Source organism: Bubalus bubalis, chromosome 6, assembly GCF_019923935.1.
Source record: "Bubalus bubalis isolate 160015118507 breed Murrah chromosome 6, NDDB_SH_1, whole genome shotgun sequence".
Lineage (NCBI taxonomy): Eukaryota > Metazoa > Chordata > Mammalia > Artiodactyla > Bovidae > Bubalus > Bubalus bubalis.
Genome location: NC_059162.1, coordinates 115,288,546 through 115,297,278, shown reverse-complemented (window position 1 = coordinate 115,297,278; position 8,733 = coordinate 115,288,546).

The following is an 8,733-nucleotide window of genomic DNA, read 5'->3' as shown; positions in this document are numbered from 1 at the left end:
TGACGCCCCTACCCGTGGTTGGTACACTCAATAGGAGTGCACAGTGCAAAGCCTCAGAGCCAGAAGTGGTCAGGAGAAGGAGCAGCATAAACGGCTCCTTCTGTTATTATGATTGTCTTATTGTTAGAAGGAAATAGCCTAATGCTGGGATAAAGACTGTACAAATGGAAAGGCAAAGCGACGTTATTTATGAGAACAAACGAGGAAGGCAAACAGTAAGAAATACAGCCCCAGCAGCCACTCAGGAGCCCTGTCCTCGCGGGATTTTGCAAATGAGAATCTGAGTGAACCTGCCGGTCTGACACAGCCTATTCTTCAAGCTCCCCTCTCCATTTCATCCTCCTCAGAGAACACTTTGGTTGCACTTCTGAAATGCACTAAATTGTAAATATGATTTGGAGTCCTGCCACAAAGTAGAACTCTTTTAAAACCGCACCATATAGCTTTCAGAACCTTAGTTCCCTGACCAGAGATTGAACCCACATCCTCGGCAATGAAACCATGGAGTCCCAGGCCACTGGACTGCCAGGGAATTCCCCACATTGACTTCACATTTCTAAAACTCTGACAAATAATGACCAATTATTACATTTCAAAGACACAATTCCCCCAAATTACTGCTTAAAAACAACATGATTCTCACAGTGAACCCCAGACATCTCCCTATAACTGCCTGAAATTCCTCCACTGCCAAAGAATTCATCTTCATTATTTCATCCCCAAGAATTTTATTGGACAGCAAGGAGATCAAACCAGTCCATCCTAAAGGAAATCAACCCTGAATATTCATCGGAAGGACTGATGCTGAAGCTGAAGCTCCAATACTTTGACCACATGATGCCAAGAACTGACCCACTGGAAAAGACCCTGATGCTGGGAAAGATTGAAGGCGGGAGGAGAAGGGGGTGACAGAGGATGAGATGGTTGGATGGCATCACTGACTCAACAGACCTGAGTTTGAGCAAACTCCTAGAGATAGTGAAGGACAGAGAAGCCTGGTGTGCTGCAGCCCATGGGGTTGCAAAGAGTCAGACTAGACTGAGCGACTGAACAACAACGAAGCAAAAAATAAAATAACTGAAAAATCTGTGATAGTGATGACTGTTTCTAGTCCCGCCCTGTGCTCCACGTGGGAGGAAGTTCTGAAATGAAGGGGACTTGCATAATTCCACATAGATAAGAGAAGGAAAAGAGGGGAGGAGAAGGACAAGACTAAGAAAAGGAAGAGAAGAAGGAGGGAGAGAGAAAAGATATTGGGGGAGAGAAGTATGTTAGCTGAGAAAACATCTACAACTACCTTCTGCTTTAAAGCTAGAATTATCTTGGCTATCTTCTTTTCCAGGGGAAAAAACATAGCCTGGTATTTCTTTTATTAAAGAGTAAAAATGTTTTCCATTCTTAAACAGTTCACATAAAACATCATTGCTTTTACCTCTGAGTATATTCCATAAACTCAGTTCCATAAGACCTAAACTTTCTTTAATTTTAAATGTAGTGTTTAATGACGCATTCACATGGTTCAAAATTCAGAAGGTAATAAAAGAGCAGATGCTCTTACTACTAAAAAGGAAAAAGATAGCAGAGGAATATTTTCCCTCCAACTTTATTATCTCTAGCTATACAACTGCCAGGGCTTCCCTGGTGGCTCAGAGGGTAAAGCATCTGCCTGCAATGCAGGAGACCCGGGTTCAATCCCTGGGTCAGGAAGATCCCCTGGAGAAGGAAATGGCACCCCACTCCAGTATCCTTGCCTGGAGAATCCCATGGACAGAGGAGCCTGGTGGGCTACAGTCCATGGGGTCGCAAAGAGTCGGACACGACTGAGCGACTTCACTTTCATACAACTGCCATTTGACCACAGAGTCACCCTGGTTCTAATGACTCCAGATGTGCTAAAAAGGATCCCTGATTTATGGCTGAGTGTATGGGACAAAAATGGTGTTGGTTTGGGGGTTATCTTAATCATCAGATGGGATGGAATTCGTTGACAGTTTTTCAGACTTGAATTCCTGCTAGCAATTTTCTTGATTAAGCAAAAAATAAAATAACAGTGAAAAAATTTGTAGCAGGGGTGAAAACACAAAATGCACACCTGAGGTTCTCTGCCAACAATGGTCCTGAGAAGATTCGCCCCTCTCCAGCACGACCATCCCCTGGACAGCATGAGAGTCACAGACACAGCCCACAGGCAGGCAGGGCACAGACATGGCACCACGTGATGTGCCGTGCTTGAAATTCTGAACACAGCCCTGGGCCTCTCTTTCTAGTGTACTCAAAATCCATTTAATTTTAAGTTACATAATAATCATCAATTTCACATGTGTTGAAGAAAATCTAAACGACTCTTTAAGAAGCATTTGCAAATCCCAGTAACTGTATATAAGCACCACGGTTTCCATCTTCGAAATAAACCTTATGTTTTCATGTTGATGGGGCAGGCTGTTGAACTTTGGCAAAGGACACTTAACCCTCTACAAAAACAGCATAAAATACAGGCTTGGAGAATGAGCCGGTCTGCTCGTGACCGGTCCTGACGCAGACGTCTGAGAGAACTTAATCACGGCAATCGTGGATGTTATTAGCTTGCCAAGTGCTTTTCATCTCTTAAGGGCTGCCCAAGGACCAAGTGATAAACCCGGAATATTGCATCTTTTATTCCATTATTTCAAGAATAAATTATTCCTTAGTCAAATTTTCTATGTGCACTTTGGATATTCAAAAGTCCCAAAGTTTCAACTAGGATCAATACTGCATCTTATTTTTGGCTTTCGGTAGGCATTTAAAACCCCGGGGCTTGTCTTGAAATTGTCAGCATCTTTCTATTTTAAAACAAAAATTAGTCTCATTAAATTGCTAAAATAAGCCTGAGGTCAGTTTCTAGGGTCAGGCGGAAGGATTCCAGCCTTGAAACTTATTTTCGTGAAGTCCTGCAGGTGGCGCCATAAGCAAACGGTCTTCCCCTGCCCACCCACAGGCTCTCCCCAGAATTAAAGAGAAGAAAACAAGATTTTGACTCATAGGATAAAGGAGAGGAGGGTGTAGGAAAATTATAGAATCGTGACATATCATATAGAATTATGCTGCTATAATTTTTAAAAATCCGTAATTAAAATATTGATTATGGCATTGCCTACTTCCTTTGTATTAAATATGCGCATTTTATAGGCAATGTGTTTCTAAATAAATATAATTTTAAGTTGACTTTTTTATGATGCCATAACGACGGCCCAATCCTCATTTGAGTGTTCAACGTGTACTTTAACAAAATTACACATTCGCCACTGCGCTGTAACTAGCTGGGTTTTCAGCCTTCATCTCATCTTCCAGAATGGTATTTCTTCAGTCCTAACACTCTGCTTAATCACTCCAATAAAAAGAGTAGATTTCTTTGTAATGCAATTTGTAAGCAATAAACATGATTGAGAATGCAGTATTTGCTGTCGACTATGTTTAATGCAGGGTTTTAATTCGGTGTGTAATTATTCATTCGGCAGGCACTTTTCCCATTCACATATCTTTTCCCGGATCTGGAAAAAGTTGGTAAATTGGGAAAACATCGGGGCAACAGGACTTCCTCCCACTTTGGGCAAGCAGGAGTTTGATACAGATGTTACAGGAAAAGACATTTTTCTTTTATCTGCTAAAAACAGGAGGTCACATTAACTCCTCATACAGACACATAAAAATGTGATTATGGGTTCTAAACAGAACGCAGTGGGCTCCTAGTTAACACAATGAGATTTCTAGGAAGTGATGCATAAATTCTTCAAAAATGACATTTCTCACGTTTCATTCCAATTAAATTACTGAGGCAGCTAACAGTGATGAGCACAGAGTACGGGGGTAAAATGAAGGTTTTCTTCTTGTAACTGTATCTCTGTGGAAGTATATTTTTATGAGAAGCAGTTAATATTAAGCTATTATTTTTCAGCTGCGCTGGAAGGGATATCTCGACTCTTTCTTGTCGAGCTCTCCCTGGAAGAGGCTGCTCCTTTGTTTCTTGGGTTTGTTAATAAGAAGAGAGGATTGCTTCGCTGGCTTCGCCCCCGCCCCCGGGTCTCTGGAGCGAAAGGGTCTAGCCCGAAAGAGGTCCCGTGTGTCCGTCCCCAGGGTCCCAGAGTCGGGCCCGATACTGCCCACAGGCCTGCGGCCGCATGACTCCAGTATGCCCGGAGCTCCACTTAGAACCCGCGGCGCGGGGCCAGCGGTGAAGAGTGCCCGGAACCCCGCGTCCACCCGCGATCCGCGAACACGCGGGGCCGGTCCCCCCTGCGCCCAGTGGTCCACGTCTCCGGATGATCAGTGCCCTGCGGCCGGCCGCGCGGGGGGTTCTTAGCCTAGCGGGGGGTGGGCAGGGGTGTCTGGGCGGGGGGGAACCTGCCTGGGCAGCTCGCAGTGCCCCCCACCACCCAGCCCTGCCAGGAGAGCCTGGGGGCGTGGGGCCCCCGCCCCGGGATATCTGGGTTCAGGGCTGCTGCCCCGCAAGGGAGACCGGAGCAGCGCGAGGCCGCCCGGAGGGAGGTGGGAGGGGGCGTCGGAAGACAAAAGGCTGTGAAGCTTTAAATTCAAAAAAAGATGTTTTCGAAAGCCTCGTCCTGGGGTTTGAAAGGCGCTCCGAGGACAGCGGCAGAGCGATCCCAATCAGAAATGCGATTTGAAGTCCTAATGAACTTGATTGCGTGAACATTTATAATCCCCCATGGCCCTAAATGAAATCAGATATAATCAGAAGATACAGGGAAGGGAGTGTTTACAGCCGACGCCGGGCGGCTGCGGGACGGGGAGACGCGGCCCCGGTATTGATGTCGAAAATGATGGATAACGCGGGAATGGCAAATATACTATTTGTCTAATGGCTCGGCAATTAAATTCCCCTGTAAATGACCCATGCCTCATTTCATCCTAATCTATGGAATTTTGATTGAATTCGTCAGCTCTAATTGAAAAATACTGCACTTTAATGTCTGCATTGCAGTTTCAGGACGAGAGTGGTTTTAATGAGACAGTGCCCCCCTGACCCGGGAATATTTGAGACTTTTATTCGGAATTTAAAGCCAGAAGATTGCTCAACTGAGCGCTGCGATACCCGCCGCGGTATCCACGTCCATCTATCTCCAGACGCGATTTAATAACCGCACTTGGGGATAAATGCGGCCCCCGACCCTCGCACTCACTTGGCCACCAAGGGCGCCCCATCCCGAGACAAGAGCGGAGGGGCTTTTAAGGTGGTGCCGTGGCGCGCCAGCGGAGGGGGGCTTCCAGGGAGGGGCCTGTCCCCTTCCTGGCCCCCGTGCCCAGTCGCTCTCCACCCCGCCACCCCCAAGCCCCGGGCCCTGTCACTGACCACGGCCTGCGAGACTTACCCGGCCAAACCCAGGCGTCCCTCCCGGAGGAGGTGGCCCAGCTGGCTGCGACCCGCGCGCACCAGGAAATGGGGGCGGCTTCCGACGCGCTTTATATGCAAATGACGACGCGAAGCCATCCCTAAGAAATTAGCTACTTGCCGAAGCATATTTACTAGATTGAAATGAATTAAAGAGAAACACTTTAAGTCGTGCAAACGAGATAATTGGGCCACATTAAAACTGGAGATGTTTGCTCCTTTCTCCACCCTCCCCCCCCAAAAAAAATCTAGTTGGTGGGGGGCGGTAAAAATCGCCCCCCTACACACACACACCTGAAACGAGGCGATCAGGCTCCTGCTGCTCAGAGAACGGAAGTCTGAAAGTGCAAGGGCCTGGTCCCCGTGCGGACCTGACGCGGCACCACTGACGCCCGAGCCTGGGCAGCCTGGCTCCCTGGCTCCAAGGGGCCAATCCCGGCCTCTGCCCGCAGGGAGCGCGCTAGAGCCAGGTTCCTGCGGCGAGAGCAGACGCAGAGCGCCGGTCAGCCCTCAGGCCTCGGCGGGCGGCTCCGTCCCGCCCCCCAGTTTCGTCCACCTCAGTGTCCCTACCGGTGGGATCAGGATGGGGGCTCTAGGGAGAGGCGTTTGGGTGGAAGTAAGAGGCCAAAATACTCGGCTCGCCTCTGTGTTAGTGGCTCAGTCGTGACTCTATTGCGGCCCCATGGACGGTAGCCTCCTCTGTCCATGGGATTCTGCAGGCGAGAGAACTGGAGTGGGTAGCCAGGCTTTCTTCCAGGGGATCTTCCCAACCCAGGGATCGAACCTGAGTCTCCCTCCCCCAAAGAAGAATGTGTTTGAGCTTTGTTCGTTTAACTCACACAGTTTACAGATCTTTTATTTAAAATGAAATAATCTGAAACGACGAGAACTCGTCTCCCTGGGAAGGCGGTGCCCAGCGCGCCCTCCTAACGCTGAACTTGGTGATGAGCGCGCCCTGCAGAGGGACCCTCCGAGGGCCCCTGCGTCTCCGCCTCGGCAAAGAGGAGGACGGCCTGCCGAACCCCTCAGGGGCGGCGCTTCGGAACCTCTCTCCACCCCGGGCAGGCGTCCTTAAATACATCCTGCGTCCTGACCCATTGGTGGCCTGTGCTTTGTTTTTAAATGCTTAAGAGTCTTGAGATCAGAGATGGCCCCAAGTTGAGACTGTCACTCTGAGCGCACAGGCTTGCGCCCCTGGCCGCCCCGCGTGCACCCAACTACCTGCATCACTCCGGAGGCTGGCGGGCCGTGCTTGCAATTTAGAGACACCGTCCCACCCCCACCCCCACCATCCTCTGCGGGCCAGGTGCCCTGCCACCATGTGCTACGTGATCTAGCTGGGTCCCTACGACTACCCGTGACAAAAGCAATCTATTAATTATCTGCGCTTTAGGGACTCAGTCAGACCGCTGGTGAGACAGCGCAGGCGTTCCCGCCCATTACGCAGATGGAAAAACAGAGGCCGGGGTGGGCTCAGAGGTGCACCCAGACACTTTAGGCCCAGATGTCAGAGGGTCTCTTATCCTTTCCGCTTCTAGTCCCTGCTCAGAGTGAGCCAAAGAACCAGGAGAACTTTACATGGACTTTAAAGAGAGCCCACGTGGGTTTTCTATAATCACGTCCAAAATCTGATGGTATTTCTTAATGCCTTGTGTAATCATGGAGGTCTAATTTTTACCCCCCTCATTTGTGACAAAGCCTTCTCTTTTAGCCTAGACGTCTGAAATGGAAAGAAATTGAGACTTTTTCTTGTGCAACTGTAGACATGAAAAATAACAGACTTCTCAGACCTTCTAATCCTGCTAAAGGGGAGCCAGCTTCAATTCCCTTGGAATCTCAGAGCCCAAACAAGCCCTAAAGCAGATGTCATAATCCGCATGGACCGTAGGCGGCGCTCTAGATCCCGGAGACGTATTTGCGGACTAATAACGTATGAAATTTTGAAGCCTTAAGTAAAACTGGTTCCCGCCTTTTCCTGGTGAATTTATTAAATATATGGTACTTCTTTGACTTCTGTTTGCAGATATGAAATAACCTTGTTAGGTTATTAAAATTAAATTGTCAATGCAAAATTTGCTTCCACAATAAATTACTCACTTCTTTACATGTTAAAGCATAAATTTCCAAACAACTTACAATATGCTGAACGCATTGAATTTCAAGGGCTTGGGGGTTAGAAAGAACGTTAAGAAGTCTCCCATCTCCTAAGTTTTCTGGGGTTTTCTTGTTTCATTTTGGTTGCAGTTTAAGTGGGTGGGAGAGAAACTTGAGGACAGGGAAAATTATAACAACCAAGAGATAAGGTAGCCCCAAGTGTCCAGGAGGAGAGTTGAGGGGCAGATGGCTGGAAGGGGGCCCATCCGCCCAGCCTTCATCTCTGCCAGGCTATGGGGTCTGTGACTGTCCTCCATGGCTGCTCCCCTGTGGCCTGATAGGAACAGGCAAGGGACACCGACGGAAGCGCCCAGAAGCAACCTTCGAGTCCCCTGCAAGGGACAATAGCTTCAGCATGGGCCTGCTCAGTAACTGGGTGTGAAGGAGCTACAAGAATAAATTACCCCTGAGGGGGTGGTGTGTGCAGGATAAATACAACATAGTGAGGTATGAACAGCCTGTCTTTAACACTCTGTTCATCGTTCAAAAACAAAACACTCTTTCAACAAACCCACATATGCAAGGAGCAACACACCCCATGAAAAATACTTTCATTTCCTGCAAAACGCAGAAATGTCCCCTAGGGAAGTAAGGGGGACAGCCTTCTGAAGTTTCCTGGGTTTTTCCCACCGGGTCTCAAAGAAGCACTCTCCTCTTCCCCTCCTTTTCCTGTCTGGTGTTCTCCTGAAATGAAAACACAGGCTGGCGTGGGCATGGGCACGCGGGTGGGGGGAGTGGGTCTGCTCTCTACCCTGCCTCTTGGTTCCTTCTCGCTATAAAGTTTGGCGACTGCAGACTGCACCCCGAAGGAAAATATAATTGCTGATAGCAAACTTATGCAAATTGAGCACTCTGTCTTTCAGATGATCAATGGAGGAAACTCAAAGAGATGCTTCTGTTTCAGAGGCCGGGAGATCAGCATTTGCAGTTCTCTCTTTGATCCCCACCAAGAAGGGGTTGCATATTGGGGGGATGTGAGGTGGCAGGTTGTAGAGGTTTGCTTAGAGACCTGCAAACAAGGATTGCCTCCTTCCAGTCCCACTCCAGCCTTCTCAGGCAGTGGCTCGGGGCGATGAGGACAGTGTGTGCGTGTGTGTGTGTGTGTGTGTGTGTGCACATGCGATAAGGACAGTGTATATGTGTGTGTGTCGGTGCATGTGTTTGAACCAGGAAATAGTGTAGGCTTGTGTGTGTGT